At 33.5% G+C, this 17673-nt stretch overlaps 1 long non-coding RNA gene across 1 annotated transcript; it reads right to left on the reverse strand.

Annotated features, from left to right (window-relative positions):
* Nucleotides 1-4643: 4643 nt before the first annotated feature.
* Nucleotides 4644-5765, reverse strand: LOC149194313 (uncharacterized). Its single transcript, XR_016255061.1, has 3 exons — nt 5452-5765; nt 5114-5188; nt 4644-4717 (listed from the first exon to the last, which is right to left on the reverse strand). It is a non-coding gene; the product is annotated as an uncharacterized LOC149194313 (long non-coding RNA).
* Between the last annotated feature and the right edge of the window lie 11908 nt (nt 5766-17673).

The raw sequence follows: 17673 nt of genomic DNA on the forward strand, positions 1-17673 counted from the left end.
TTTGAAAGGCGGCATTCTTGCCCTGTGGGGTCCTTTCCTCCCAACCAATAAATAATGCATTCACTCTTGTCTATCCTGCGGGGTGGGAAATGTGCCGAAAAATAATTAAGTGCTCAGGCTTGCCTGTGCTACGGGAAATGACTCTCTCTTGCTTGTCTACGGAAAATCCACTTCCGCCCCGGGCTAGCGAGAGCACTCTCCTCCGGCCCAGAAAAGAGCAGCGAGAGAATATTAAGCTGGGAGCATTGGTAACCTAGAGAATAGGTAGTTTCATAATATAAAATAAATTGTAGAAGAACATTGCATATGGTAGATACACTATCAGAGAACAACTTCGGTATGAATGAAATAACTTAATATGAAAACGGCATTTGCCCTCAGTGAATCACAAACTCCGTGAGCATTATTGAGAAATAACCGTGTGAAAATTGCCAATATAATTCTAAAGGAATTGTTGAATACTGAATTTGAATTTATCTCCCAAATTTTCGCTACCAAAGTTCAGATAAGTCGTGGAAGTCGCGATTTTTTTTGCATCGAGCTCATACGAAAGAACCCAAATTCAGAACCAGTACAGATGAAAGTTCTATAGGAGGTGAGAAATATACTAACCGGGGGGGAGTGGTGAGGACACTGAGGGCTCTGCCCGATGGGGTTGACGAATGCAGCAGCACCATGTTTCTCAAAATGGGCCGGCCATATCGCTAGTCCGCTTCCCCGCGAGAAATTTTATTTTTGTTTTGGCGTAGCCAAAGTAGACACATATATGTGAGAGGACGATAACATTCATTGTGCAGATTTATCTTAATAAATTAATGCGTTTGGATCTTTATTGCAGGGGTGACTACATTTCTTTATTTAGAGGCTTTTTTGGGTGTATATTTTCTAGTTTATTGAAAAAATTATTGTAATTTAATAAATTTATAACATAAAGAATTATTACTATCTATTCTATATAAATGTGAGTCTGTTTATTATCCTTGTTTTCGAAAATTTTTAATTTAGGTATTTACTTGCATCAAACATATTTTACCCTTATATCATTAACTCATTATATTAAAACAAATACATTTACTCTATATTGTTTTGAAATAATATTTATTTATATTGTTTTTGAATAATATAAATAGTGTTTATTTTTATTGTTTTTGAAATAATATTTATTATAAATATATTCTCAACTTAATTTTAATAATAATTTTATAAGTAATTTGTTTAATAAACCAAAAAAAAATTAAAAAAATAAAAATATAATTATTTGATATTAATATTAGTTTAGTTGGCTTATTTTATTAATATAGATTTACTGATTTGTGCTTTAATAACAAAAAAAATTTGATCTCTCCCTATCCTATTCTCTTTATAGAAGCAGGTCTTTCTCCTATTGAGAGCCTAGCTATGCTCAGGTTTCAGGTGTACAAGCACAAGCTCAATAACATAGACAATCATAGACTTCCTAAGCTAGCTTTAAATTCCAGCCAAAACCACCTAAGGCTTAACCGAAGATGGCATAAGGACACAAGGGCCTGGTTAAACTATTGGGAGATCAATGAGAATGGTGCTTTGCAAAACATAAATAACATTAAAGATATTGTTACTTCTAAGTTCAAAGAAAAATTGTGGTGTGAGAAAGATTTAGCGTCTAAAAGAAAATTAAGTTATTATAAGAAGGTCATCAACCCCACCGTTGAAGATCAAAAGTATCTCTCTATTTTAACTAGCTCAAAGAAGAAAACTAATATAGCAAAGATTAGAACGAATTCTCATGAGCTCCATAGTGAAACTGGCCGTTGGGCAGTTCCTAAAACGCCATGGATAGAAAGGATCTGCCATATTTGTGAGAATAGGAGCATCGAGGATGAAAACCACTTCCTCTTAGAGTGCCCTGCATACAACCACATTAGATCTCAATTTCACAACCTTTGTTACAATACTGACCTTCCTAGCCTTTTACAATGCCAAAATTATAGTGAACTCGGGAGGCTTCTCTCCAAGCTTTTTGAGCATAGGAATAAAATCTTAAATCAAAATAAATAATTTGTCTTTTTAGGTCCGATAGATCATTATTTGGTCTCAACGGACGTTAACCACCATCATCATCATCATCAATAGATCTATATTAATTTTTTTTAATAATGTTTATGATATTTATGAATTTCACATTTATGTTTTTATTTTTATTTTTATTAACACTACCATTATTATTTTATTTTACTTATATATATATATATATAATTCTATTAAAAATTTTATACTACATATATAATTACATGTATATTTTTTTTACATGTTTTATTAAAAAAAATACATGTTTTATTTAAAAAACACATGTTATTTATATATGTATGAATGAGAAAAAAAAATTATTTTAACTAAAATTTTTTATATAGTTATTAACTAAATATAAATATCATAGTAATTGAAATATTTCGTTTACAAATATGGATGAGTACATCTAATAGTTAAGAACATGTGCATTTTTATAACACGTCACATGAGTGGACCTAATAGTTAAGAACATGTGCTTCCTTATAAAAAGTCATGGGGTCATCTCTAAATAGAGATAATAAATTGTGCTCAATCCAGATAATCCAAAATCCACTATGACTTGTAGTTGTGATCGTCGAGAACTTTATCCGTAGTAAATGACACCCTTGTGTGAGGAACCTTATAAATATGGTATTATTTTTCATTTTATCCTTGAAATTATTAGTAGACATGGTGAATTAATTCAAAGTTGGGAAAAGAGTAAGATGATAATGGATCAAATCTCTTAATATGCAAATTTTGTCCTAAACTTGAAGAACTATTTACACTTCTAAATATGTTTGGTAAATCTAGAATTAAAATTACTTTATATTGATTCTTAATAATATTATTTAATTTTGTTAGAGATTTTTCGGCGAAAATCACATGGGATACCATTTGTCGACGCGTTTCGAACCAACTAGTGTGGTTCATGGTCAGGACAAGTTGAAGAAACAGATCCAGCTTAGCAAGTTAAATAGTTAAATAGTCTGTGCAGAACCTCCAACAGCTAACTTGACCAACGGCTAGTTTAACTATAGGACCAGGGTCAAAATTATTTTATTAATTTAATTAGTAATATTTAGGACCAATCCCTTAAAAATATAAAAATATTTTTAATGGGTATTTAGTTCAAAAAAATATTATTATTAAAATTATAAGTTAAATAGTATTTAAAAGGAAATTTAGTTAGATAAAAGACCTTATAATATATGAATAAATTAAATGCCTAAAAACAAATATATAAAATAAAAAGTTGATTAATAATTAAATGGAAAATTAGTTACATAAAGGACCTTATAATAAAATAAAGTAAAATCATGAGGACATTAGGTTAGTTAGAAAATTAGTTAAAAATATAAGTTGATTAGAATTTAAATAGAAAATTAGTTATATAAGGGACCTTATAATAAATAATATAAAATATATATATAAAGATAATTGAAATGGGTGATTATTCATAAGTATTATTAAAATTAAAAGCTAATTAGAAATCACATGGAAAATTAAAGGACTATAAGAAATGAAAAAATTAACTCTAAAAAATAATTAAATAATTAATGAAAGGAAAAAATAATGAAGAGAAAAAAAAAATTAAAAAAAAAAAATTAAAAAAATAAATTAAATTAAAAATAATAATAATAATAATAAATTAAAAAAAAAAAAAAAAAAACCCTTAAGAGGAGGGCGGAAAAAACGATTAGGAAGAGAGTGCTGGGACCCAACACCTATTGATTTTCCCACCATCCTCTCTATTAAGATTGCTTGGCCAAGAGAGTGCTGGGACCCAACACCTATTGATTTTCCCACCATCCTCTCTATTAAGATTGCTTGGCCTCTTTTCAATCTCAAGCGCTTCCCTAAATTTTCGATGATGGAAATGCAAAACCCTAGCAATAACACTGATGAGAGTTATCCTGAACAAACCCAGGATCAAATCTAACTGGCTGCAAAAGGGAGCCTATGTTACTAACATTAATACTAAAAAGAAATAGAAACCAACATATGTTGCTTACGTTAATATACCCTACACCTATAACATCTTGAGTGGACCTAATAGAAGAACCATATTCTCACTAGGCCATATCGTTTATATACTTTTGTCAAGGAATGCAATATAATGTTGGATACGTTATATTAAATTTGTTAAAATTAAGGTATATGGTTTTGGGTATCCAAAGCTAAAAGGTTAATGGATATTTTGTGTAAAACTTTAGCTAGGTTAAGGGGGTGTTATAATTTTCGTTGAAATTTTAGCTAGGTTAAGGGGCTGTTATAATTTTAGGTAGGGTTAGTGTGGTCTCACGTCAGTCAAGGGGGTGTTATAATTTTCGTTGAAATTTTAGCTAGGTTAAGGGGCTGTTATAATTTTAGGTAGGGTTAGTGTGGTCTCACGTCAGTCAATTGTACTTAAACTACATGCGTCATTTATCTCAAAACTCACCTTACTTAACAAACCATCAGAAAAAATCTCATAACTGCATCCAACCTAACACTGTAAAAAAAACAAGAAGGGTGAATGTGTCCTACCGGCGTGTAAGCGGAAGCTAATGCTGCGCGGGAGAAGGTTTAGTGAGGCTATAATGGCGAGAACGACCGCAGTTGCCCACATCATATAAACCGATTGAACTTCCACGTTTGGGAAAATGAAGTTGTTGTTCATCTTCTGTTTTTCCTCCAAGTAGCTCACCTACAAACCATCCAAACACGGCCTCAGAGGGATAACAGAAGATTGAAAGAGAGATTCAATTAAGCATTGAACTCAAGCTTTATCACAAGAACAAACAACACTGCAAAATTCGGAATCAATCAAATCATCGAAAGCTGAAAACGGTTATTAGAGATTAAATTTTGGGCAAATGGCAAAAGAAATTTAACTTATGAGAAAATAGAAAAAAATTGCAGCAAACGCTAATCAAGATTAAAGGGAGGGCAAATGGGGAATAATATCAAGGACAATAAGATTAAATTATGGATAAATAGGAAAAATAGGCGAAAAACTATTCTTCATGCAAGGAGATTAAATTATGGATAAATGGGAAAAATATGCGAACAAATGGGGAAGAAGATAATGAAATGAACTTACATTTACCGGCCAAAACAATTTCCATAATATTCACAACTCGTTTTGTCCCTCAGTGGCGGCTCCTCCTGCAAAGCACTGTGATCAGGGTTCATTTCAATATTACAAATAAATAAAACAGATCTAAGCCAAAACCCAGATGAACCAGTAATAGAGGAATACAGACGCGTTTTACTTTGAATTGCTCTTTCTCGACTCTAAATCACCTGTAATTTCCATACAAAAATTATCTACCAGACCACACTCTGTTCTATACATATCTGTTCAAAAATTTATAGACGTAAAGATTCCAGTGATATTCTGTGATCCTAAATTCAAATTTAATCTAAAAATAAGCAAACCTGGCTTTACAGCGATGATTCATTTCTGTATAGAAATCTGAAATCAGGAATTCATTTCTATCTCTCTCTTATGTTCTGCTTCCCGCAACAAAATAAAATCGGACGAGCAAACGAAACACAGAGAAAATTAAAAAAAAAAACAAACAAACAATCATCAAAAAACCGCCAACCACAACCAGATTAAAATGAAAAACCTGATACTCAAAAAAACTGTAAAAACCAATAAACAGGCATGGCCATGCCATGGACCAAACAAATAGAAATGCAATAAACCACGCAATGAAGAAAAACCAGACTACATAGAGAGGAAGGAAATGAACATGAAAATAGAAGTGAGAATATTGGGTGTTTGTAAAGGGCTTTATACCCATTCCTTTCAAACGGTCACAAGCTTTTTTATCCATATTTCGAATTTTATTTGATCTTTAGGTCCACCGCCATTTTATCTTCAGCTCCACAGCGATTGCATTGTCGATCAGTATGGACAACAGCGAAATTCTAATGAATATATACATTTTAAAGAAATATTGGACAGGAATACTTAAGAAGCATGTATAATTCCATTATTAAAAAATTATTACTTAAACATGATTTATTTTCGTGTTTTATGCCCTAAAAGAAATTATTAATAATAATAATATTAATATGAAATTTTCTAAATTTGCATATATGTATGAACATATTTATTTTTAGATTTACTTATTTCGCATTAATGAGTTATTATTAAAACTGCCGCAAGTTCAAGAATTCCTTGGATATTATTTTAATTTACCTATTTAATATTAAATGGTTTTTAAAACAATTAAAATATTACAAAAATCTTATAATTTTACATATTTCAAAATAAATAAATTTATTAATTTTGTGATAAAATTGTGAGTAAAATATATTTTTAATATATTATAAGTTTAATTAATAATATAATGTATCATTTTATTCAATTTAATAAGGAATTATAATTAGAACCATTTAATATTTTATGAAGAAAATTGATCAGATATAATTGTATATAATTTATCTAGTTTTTCGCTTGATTTATAGGGATTTGAATCTTGAATCTTATGACTTATATAATATAATCTTGAATCTCATGATTTACATAATATTATATAGAATTGTCTAGTGAATTAGATATCAGTGTAGATCCACTTTAATTCTCCATCAATGGGATCAAATCTCTCAAGGTGCAAATCTCTTTTTTTGATTGAAAAACTTGACGAAAGGTTTGTACCTCTCTAAATTTGATCTCTCAAGGCTTGATAGATCCGGAGTTAAGATGGATCTAGGCTGGTTTTATATATATATATATATATATATATATATATATATATATTGCAAAGGATACTATTTGCAAAACCATGGGTTGTCAAAAGTCGAAGCCCAAAAACAACCAAGGGTAAATTGACTCTATGGCCTCAATTAACTTATAAGTGAAGATGGGGGCTTAGAAAGCATGCCCTTTTAGGAGTATAGAAGTAACCAAACTCAAGAGGGGCAAATCTTAATTTACTATCCACTTCATAAAGGTAAGAGCGAGTTGAGAATTTTGTGGAGCAATAAGGCTTTAGGATCCATAACTTGAGCTTTCGAGAGGGCCGCTACGAGCAAAGTCTCCAATAAAGAAATTTGAGATGCCATTTTTAATTTGGAAATTTAGCTGGGGATGGGAAGAAATGATTGGGAAGAGAAGAGGAAAATAGAGTTCAAATAGAAAGATACAAAAATCCGTAGACCAACCTCTAAGAGCAGTTAGGAGGCTAGATGTTAACTACTCGTGGCAAGTAAATGAAACCTTCAAAAGGTATGTCATTCACAGCTTGGAGAAAATAATGGAGAACATGTTGAACCATGAGTCTCTAGTTTACCTTAAAGGAGAACTTTCTCCTGTTGGATATGCCAAATTGTTGCCTTTAAAGAGCTTATATGACTATCAAATCTCATCTCCTTCTCAGTGTTATCCCACATTGTTTCTATGCATTGCTCTATAGCAACATATAAGTCCCAAAAAAATCATGATCCTTATTCTAATGGGGGAAACTAGAGGTGAGCGATGTCCCTTATTAACATAATGGTCAATTAATTATGGGTTGGTACACTTGCTTGTTTTTCCTTCCCCTCCTTCTTTGTGGGATGTGTTATGTGAATCTTTGTGTGAAACAAAATTGGATATGTCATAAGTTGATATCCCATATTTAAATAAAAGTGAATATGTCATAAGTGGATATCCCATATTTGATGTCTTGGAATAGCTTCTACAACTATAAAATTTCCTCTCATATAACCCATATCAACAAACTATTACCTTATAAGTAGCATTCTTGTGACCTCATGGTCATCAAGGCAATATGTTTCCCCTTTTCTTAATTTAGTATTATTCTAGTTTGGTATTTTGCTTTTGGTTTCGCCATGACAAAATTTACATCAATAAAGGAATTAAAATGAATTGCTTTTGAAGTGGATAGTAGGATAATGTCATATTTTGATGCACTTTGATCTCTCCATAGAGAACTATATATTGAATCAAAAAAAGATGTAAACAAGCTGCAAATGTTATTATTAAAACTTGCAACGAAAAATCTAAGTGTGAGAATGTACAATTTGGTATGGGTAGACATTGTTGTGTGTAGTTGATGCATGAAAAATAAGGCCAAGTATGAATAAGGTGCACTAAAGCACATATGTTGATAATGATGCCTTCTTGGGAGTCAAGATCATTATGTAAATGTAAAGGAAACCATAGGGATATTCATAGCATTGAGGTTTATTACCCAAGTGAAAGTTGATCACCAAATTTCATGAAGATAACATAATTATCCCCAAGCTTAGAATTGAAAGTTTGGTGGATGGTTATGAATAATGATGAAAGAAGTAGTTAGATACAATCGCCAAAGTACCTATGCCTATATAATACATAACATGTCATTGTTATATATGTTGAACAATTTAGATAGGTTGAAGCGTCATAGGTTTCTTGAACATGTATTATCCTATGGGAGATATATCTAAGTAGAGATCAACTCATGTGAACCATAGGTTTCGAGAGAATTGTGAAGCTAGAGAATTATCAATATTTATGTGAGAGGACCTTGGTGTCATATGTTTTGAGATTTCAACTATTGGAGGCTAAGTTTAAACCATGTGTAACTCTACCATAATTTACAATTGTTCAGTTGATATTGTTGGCTTTTCTACATCCATAGTGTCATGGTTTTGAGAATACTTATAAAGCAACCATTCTAGATTATAAATCCTAGAGACCTATGCCCATCACTTGAATATGGACACCATTTACAATTTTAATTCAAGGGACTTGAGGTCTCTCGAATCAAATTAATGGTAATGATTATTCTATTGCCTTTCAGTCACCTTCATGGGGGGGGAACCGACTACTTTTAAGAGATCTAGACCATCATAGGGACCATGACAATACCTAGCATTAATCAACCCAATTAACATGTGATAACTCAACCCTACAAGGGATCCATTAGCACCATTCAATTTAGTTTCCTTTTGGCTAAGCATCCATGAGTCGAGGTATCTATTCCTCCATAGTTGTCTAGAAATTGCACCAAGCCTCAACAACATTATATGCACTAGTGCCCATCTATAAGCTTGAGCACAAGTACAAGCATGTCACTTGGTGAGAATTGAACCTCGGAAGGGGCTATATTAGCCACCCATTTCACCAACCCAACAAGCCACCATTGTGATGTTGTTTATCTGTCATTATAAGTTCATTCTAAATTACAATAAGTAACTTGTTGGTTTTGAAACATGTAACAACATTAAGTGCATTATTGGCATTAATCGAATATTGTTTGTGTGAACTAGATTGCATGTAGCAACTACAAGTGTTGACATTGATTCGACATTGTTTGTGTGAACTAGGGTGCAATTGTATGATTGATATTTTATACATAAAGAGTGTTGTCTCATGTCATTTCTATATGCCAATTGATATCAAATCCAATGTTTATTTGGTTTGTTTATCATATCGTGCAACACATGGTAAGTCAATGCTTGCAATAGGTTGGTGTGTGCATATAAATGCTTGGGCATGTTGTGCCTCTCTTTAACATGGTACCACAACACATGTACCTTTGGCCCTAGAGAAGAGACTTGTCATTTATCATAAATGGGTTTTCTTTACTTCTTTGAAGGTTGATTAGTTTTTTACTTGGATTTGGAGTAGAGGTTGTTATAATCTTGGAGAAAGTAATTAAAGTTGTTCTTGAAGTATTGGAATTGTAGAATAGTATTTGATTTGTTTATCTGTTGTTGTTTTGGATTCCAACCTAATTAGAGATCCTCAAAATTGTGGTTGTTCTCTTTAGATACCTAGGATCTAAAAATCCTTTTGTTTCGTATTAAGATTTTTTCTGGTGAAATTGTTGGTTGAGTAAGAGATTGCTTCTTCTTCAAGCATATCTTTACTTGACATTAAATTTGATGCAAATAATTATCCTCCCAAGTTAATCCTACAATATATACCAATGGTGCAAAAATTGTTCAAACTTGTAGAGGGCAAGGAGACATCTCAATTTGTTTTGTAGAGTTACTCCAGTTTTACGCACATGATGAAGATGTGTAAACATGATAAATTCTATTGTTGTAAATCACAGTGTTCATCAAATTTAGAGTTTGATTGGTTCATAAAAAATAAGAACTGCCATTCAAAACTTGTGTTGGATCTTTGACAAAGTTATTTTACTCAAGAAAATAATTCTATGCAATTAAATTTTTTTATTGTGAATATGTTTCCAATTACATGACAAGTATTTAGGATATGAGAGGTGTATGAGAGATCAACTTGAAATAGTTGGTGATAAGTTGCACTAAAAAACTTTTGTTTCAAACCATTAATGGGTTGGTGTAGGTTTTTCAACCTTTTGTAACTAGTTTAAATGTCGCTAATAAGTTGGCCAACACAACATTTTATGAGCTTTGTGTCATACTACAAGAAGAGAAGCACTTGGATAGATTCAAACATGTGAGTTAAGATTAACCACCTAAAATGAAATCATTTCAAAATAAATGGATGAAATCTTTGCATTTTAATTCGAATGAGAGTATGGAAAAACCCTCAAGAAAGGATGTTGGGCATTACTATTTTGACAACCACAAACATTGTGCGATAGATTGTTTCAAGCAAAAGTGTGAGTGATGATAGAAACAGTCAAATAATGTTATTAAGAAGAAAAACTCAAACAACCACGATGATGAAGGTGCTTTAGTTAGTTCACCAGCAACAATAAAAACCATTGGAGATCTTGAGTATATCGATTTTGGTACAACCAAACATATGAATAAAAGGTGAGACGAGTCAAGAGCACTAGGAGACATACAATTTCATAATGATAATACTATAGAGATTATTGGTGAAGGAGATTTTCTTATGTTGTTTAGCAATGGATATGTGTGATACATCAAGTAGGTTGATTATGTGCTCAATTTGAAATTAAAATCTTTCTTTCTATTAAGGAGATGAATTGGTTGAATTTGAATGTATATTGCATATTTTCAAAGACAATTTTAGGAGTTATGAAAATGTCATGCATAGAATATTGCATATTTTCAAAGACAATTTTAGGAGTTATGAAAATATCATGCATAGTTATGAGTAAGCTTGCTTGTTTTAATCAGTATCGAAGATCAAGATTAGGTGAATGACGATACCAATAATTGATCATATTACGGCATTTGTGGTATGGACATATGAATTATTAATGTATCCATTTGTTGTATAAATTGGATATGGTTCATGGATACCACAACCCTAGTGAGCTCTAAGAAGCTCATATCATTGGCAAGGAAATATATGAGTAGTTCCTAGGGTTAAGACCTAGTGTGTGAGGTTAGTTTTTGAGTCAATGCACATTGATTTGTGTGTTCCTGCAATTGGACCCTCATTTGGAGGAAAATTGTGTTCAATGACTAGTGCATACAATTACAATAAGAAAGTATGAATATTGTACTCCTAATTTGAAATGGATAATTATAAATTTTGTCACCTTTTCTCATGCTTTGCAAGGTGGAAAACCATAGTTATGTCCTTGTTGAGCCCATTTTAAGGTTTGATCTAGATTTGATGGTTTGGGATATTGAAATTTCAAACCTTATTTGGCAATTAAATGGATGTTTTTCCTCACAAAACTTAAACAACATAGTTTGCAGCCACTTGACGCTCTTTTACTTAACAAGAGTTTTCCAAGAGTCTAGCATCAACATTCATATGAAGGAGTTATACCTTCAATAATTGACCTATGCTTTGAACACTACAATACCAACTAGATCTGATGTTAGCTGCCATAATTCACACATGCGAAGCAAGTCACCCGGGGACTTTCAAGGCAATTATAAATGGTTCCAAACTCTAAGTGTAATTAGGGTTTATGGTATTCAATAAACATTAACCCCTACGGATATCAAGGATTTAAAACCATAGTTCCATAAGAAAAATGAGCTTTATTCCATTTATAAAAACTCATGTTCTTTAGAAAAAAAGTCCAAAAGAGTGGAATGTCAAGGAATAGCAAAGGAAGATGGTGGCCCTATAACAACTTATCTCAAGCCACATTATTTATTTGCTCGATACCAAGACTATATTATTCATGTTTCACATTGTAAATATGAGAATAAAAGGAGTAAGGCATAAACTTTATTGCTTGTTGGAGTTTTTAACTTGCAAGGTTTTCCAGGGTCAATCTTGGTGTTTACGACATGTCATATGTCCATTAGTACAATGTATTCTTATTGTCTCAGTTATTTTTCATAATGGAAGTGGAATACTTCAAATATTATATCTTAGTAATAAGTACAATAATGTGGCAAATAAGTAATAATAATGTACCAAGGTGCAACTTAAGAGAGAGATTTGCAAGACTATAAGCACAAATCTCGAAGGTTTCTAGAAGTATGAAAATATGATTAATGTTAACTCTAGAAAGCAAGTTAAAATTATCTTAGGAGTGAGCCAACTATAATGGGGATTATGGTTCTTGTGATAAAACTTGAAGAGAAAGAAGAGCTAGATAAATAAAAGAAAAGCTTTGAACACGCATCTTCTCGAACTTTATTTATAGTTAAAGCCAAAGTTGACATGAATCTAAGGTGGGGTTACTACTATTTAACTAAATAATTGGTTGTGTCCATTGAAACTACATTTCAAAAGTCATAAATATAAGGGAAGAGCAAAAAAAAAGTGTTTTCTTAGCTTAAGTTAATGGGTCATGCCCAAACTTAGATGGAAATGCTATATGAAGACACTTGTGATGGAAAATGATCTATTGATGACTTAAGTGTGAGGTGTTTAATGACCTCATTAGATCCCAATTTCAACCAAGCAAGTACAAAGGAGATCAAAGAATTCATTGGTACTGCTACTAGAAAGAAAAATGGTAAGTTTAAAAGAGTATACTACAAAGTTCAAAACTAAATCCATTCAACTCATAATATATCATAAGAACCCAAATGCAATCATCAAGTATTTGGGAGGACTCTGCAATGAAACAAGGATGTAATTAATGCTCTTCATACCCAACACCATTATGAGGCCTAAAAGCACGATACATTGAAATGAACATGAAGAAAGGATAGTAAAACAATTTAGAGTAGACAAACTAGTCGTACCCTCCTAAAGATGGATTGAAGGGAAAAAAATAATAAGATTACTTCCATTATTTAAAAGTGAAATAAATAAAACAACTATTATACAATAGTCATCCTATATATAACCATTTCGAATCTTAATGCTAGAAGATGTATCCTAAGAACCATAAGGATTAGACTAATAAAAAGAACCTTATATGCACAAACATGTGGAGTTAAATAGAGAGAAATTCAATGGATAAAAATATTGCCTACATAACCATGTAGAAGGATGCTCTCATCACATCCTTTGTAAGAATGAAGAGAGGAAAAATGATGAAAGTCTTGTATAACATGTTCAAGGTTAAGAAGACAAAAAATTTGTTTACAAGCCAACCTCATATTATATGTGAAATATAACCAGATCTCAAAACGAAAGAAAAGATAGATCAATGACTTGAAAATAAGCCTCTTCAAGGGGGCAACCTCCTTTTAAATCACATAAATTAACAAGACCTCCTTGGTATACATAAGATTCCAAAGGGTCACAATATCATTAGGGCCTACATAATAATAATAATGTAAGGTCACAACAATAAAAATAGTGGACTTGTATGGGGAATAATAATAACAATATGGGGGCTACATGGGGCACAACGATAATAATATGGGGTCTACACTAGTGTTATATGGACCTAACATGCCCCTATCCTTCAAAAAAGTGTTGTCCTCAACGCTTGAGTAGTTATGGATGCTTCTGTATAAAATATTCATCCTCCCATGTGGAATATTCAGTAATAGGTTCTTCCACTTAATGAGATGCTTTGAAATTGATCGATTTTGTAGTTGTTAGGTTCTTGTTTCTATGATTGCTTCAAGCTCCAATATGATTTTTCCTTCCTCGTCAAGTTCTGGCAATATTGTTTGAATTGTAAGCTTGTCACCTATAACCTTTTTTAAGCATGAAACATGGAAAACTGGGTGTAGTCGAGAAGATGAAGGTAGCTCCAATTTGTATGCCATAGTACCAATCTTTTGCAACACCTTGTAAGGACCATAGTACGTGGGTTATAATTATTTAGCCTTATTATCTTTCTTGAGGGATATTTGTTTGTATGATTATAGATGTAAAATTACCCAATCACTTATGCCAAAACTTATTTCACTATGATGTTGATATGCTTGTTATTTCATCCGATTTTGTGCAAGAGTCAAGTTATCCTTTAAGAGCTGGAGAAATTTGTTGTTGATGCTCGAGGTGATCTTCCACTGCTTGAACCTTAGAATTTTCTCTTAAAGACAATGTGACATATGGTGGATGATATCCATAAAGTGCCATAAATCATGTCATTTTTGTTGGAAAATCCATAAGAGTAACATTTAAATTTAACTTTTCATACATGACAAATATTTGTGACATTATGTTCTTCTTCATTAGTATGCTTATGTTCTTATAATCAAATAAATGCCAAAACCATGAAGATCGTAATCAAGAAAAATGAACACAAGATATAGGCTCCAATCCAGGGCAAAACCCCTTGTAACGCCTCCTCCCACATTTACCTAGTTTCACCGGCTTGCCGAGGTAAACATGAGCCAAGGGCTACTATGACTTGACCCAACCTCCTAAGTATAGTTAAGGACATGGAGTTGACAAACTGGAACTTTAATGACCTTCCTCATGAGCTACAAGACACCCATGAGCTAAAAAACCACTACCAGTGCCCAAACCCTGAGTTGGATTGCCTTTTTAGTGACCTGGGCTCCCAACCAGTAACAACCCTGGTGAAAATTCCATGTAATAAAAGATAATAAAAGAAAAATAATAACCACGGATTATGTGACACTTATTCCAAGCTTAATGTTGGGCAAAACATCCTAGTGGGTGTTCATTTTGGTTATTATGGCTAAAGGAATTTGGCAAAGGCATTGGAAAAGGATTTGGATAGGCATGAGGCATTTCTTGGCATTTATTTATGAAAATAAGGAAATTAGGAGAAAAGGAAGTTGAAAGGTCACAGGATGCATGTGAGGAGGAAATTGAAGGAAAATAACAAAAAATGAAGAAAATAGAAGCCTCATTGATAAAAAGACTTATGAGGATCAGTGGGCAAGCTTTTTGCTCAGGCTTGGTCAGTTGGTACCTTTTGTCAGTTCAGTTTCGGAGCTCTTTCATTATTGTCTCTCTCTCTCACTCTTGGACACTTAGATTTTTCTTGGAACACTTTGGCATTGGATCAAAAAAGGCAAAGAAGGCAAGAGGAAGGAAGGAGAAAGCAAGTAAGAGCAGGATCAAGCAACTACAATAGGATTCTTTGCAGGTATTGATTTGCATGTGTGGTTTCCTTACTATATTTGGCATGCATGGTATTACAAGTGGTTCTTTGTTATCATGGCATGGGATTTTCCAGGTGTGATAGTGTTTTTCAGCCTAGCCTTTCCATTTCCAGATAGCCATGGTGTGATGGGGTTCTCATGTTTTGGTTGAGTTGGATTACCGGATAGATTCGAAGCTAAGTGAGGTGGATCTGTGAATAAAAGAACACATGACCTAGCAACCCTTGAACCAGACTATGGGTTACGGTAAAGCTGTATTTTTTGTTGCCTCGGTGGGCCTAGGAATCCTTGACCAATGAATGGCGGAATATATGGTAAAGTATAGAGGTGGGTGCTCTCTATCAGGCCTAGTAATCCTGGGATGGGATATACGATAAAGCCTGGAGAGTGGAGTCTCGGTTAGGGCCTAGTGATCCAGTGTGGATTAAATCCCAGAGACTGGTGTCTCGATTATGGCATAGTGATCCCTGGATAAGATTGTGGATTGCGGTAAATCCTAGAGACTAGGAGACAGGAAAATTCCTCACGGTGTAGGTGGAGAAATCTAGGGGGATCCATGCTTGTTTTGGCCTAGTGATCTAGTGGAGATCATGGTAAAGCCTGTTATTACACGTTTATTATTTTGGCCTAGTGATTCGGTGTGAATTGCGGTAAAGGCTAGTTTCTATTGATGAGGGTGAGGTAGTTTAGCCTCAGGATGCCCTGGTTGTTTCTTTTGGTTTGAGTCCTACATTCATGCTTGGAATATGGCATGGGGGTGATTGGTTGAAGAGAGATTCTGCTCAACCAATCTATGGTCAGGTGGAACGTGGTAGTCCCATACCAGGTTGGCTTTTGCATTCAGCAATAAGAGGTTCTTTCCTTGGTATATTATTTGTAAATGTAATTGTTTATATGTGGATTCTATGGCTAATGTATCCTTGATATTTTTGTTGTTATTATGTTGGTTATAAGCATGTATTATGACAATGATGATGTATGGCTCTCCTCATGTTTTGATTTGTAAATGAATGAACAATGTATATATGACCTAATAGATGATAATGTAGCTAATGATATAAGGGAACAATGCTTCTTAGCGATCCTTAGATAAGTATGAGACCCCTTTGCTCAGATATGTTGTTTAAACCTATAGATTACATATTTGTGACATATTTGACAAAATTTCTGCCATAGCTAATAAGGGTCCAGTCTAGACCTTGTTAATATTTTTTCAAATGTATCATTGTTATGTTGTGTAAATTCATCTCTGAAGGTGTCATTGAGTTTTGGGCAGTGACCTGGGCTTTGGGCCTAAAAAAGTGGCACAAGTCTCGGAGTTGCAGGCACAACACTGGGGGAAAAATTCCCCGGACACTCGCTTGCCCTTACTGTGGGAGCGTGTGAAGCCTCCTAGACACACCCTAGTCCATATCAAGGGAGCGTCCAGGGGTTTGATGCACTAAAACTTCAGTTGGTCTCAATGGTTGGTTACTTGAGTGGTTAGGATGGTTCCTAGGAGTCCAGTTGCTGATGTGGAAGGTCTGTGTAATGTGTCCTGTTGATTCCACTTCCTTAACTGGCACATACGAGTCGAATCATATCATAGTAACTTCTCGTTACATGTTTACCCCGATTGGTCGGTTACTTGGGTAGATGTGGGAGGAGGGTGTTACAGAGTGGTATCAGAGCGAGTTCTGTTCTCTTGGGTGATGTCTGGTTTCCATTCTCTTTGGGCTATATCTAATACCACAGAGTGGTATCAGAGCATGGTTCAACCCTTGGATTGGTGGGCGGAATGTGTTTTTCATGCATGCATGTAGGTTGTATATGTGCTTGTTGTGTATGCATGGTGGTGGTCATTGTTGTCATTTTGTCGCCATGTGGAAGTTGATGATGTTGTTGTTGGGATGCATTAGTCATGAATGCATGTCGATTGTATATGCATTTGTTATGCATGTCAGTGTCTATATGTTGTTATGCATGCATTATTATGGGAATGGTTGCCATGCATGAGGTCGTTGTAGGCATTTCAGGTCATCATGATGTTGTTGGTATGTTATGATGTTGATGTGTTGACTGAGGTGAAGCAGGAGATGCAAACCATCAGAGTGAGGTTGCAGCACTAGACTTTGGGGTAAGAGAAGATTGTCATATAGGTATTGTATGTTTGGCATGCATGTATGTTAGTTAATGGATTGTTATATGCATTAGGGTTATATACATGTTTGTCATTTTATTGTTGTTGTGGTTACATGCATGGTAGATGCTAGTGAATCAATGTGGTCATATAGTCATGAATGATAGTAACTTGTTGTT

Source organism: Pinus tabuliformis, chromosome 2_2 (genome assembly GCF_031772625.1).
Source record: "Pinus tabuliformis cultivar Carrire ecotype Pingquan chromosome 2_2, CPIR1, whole genome shotgun sequence".
NCBI lineage: Eukaryota > Viridiplantae > Streptophyta > Pinopsida > Pinales > Pinaceae > Pinus > Pinus tabuliformis.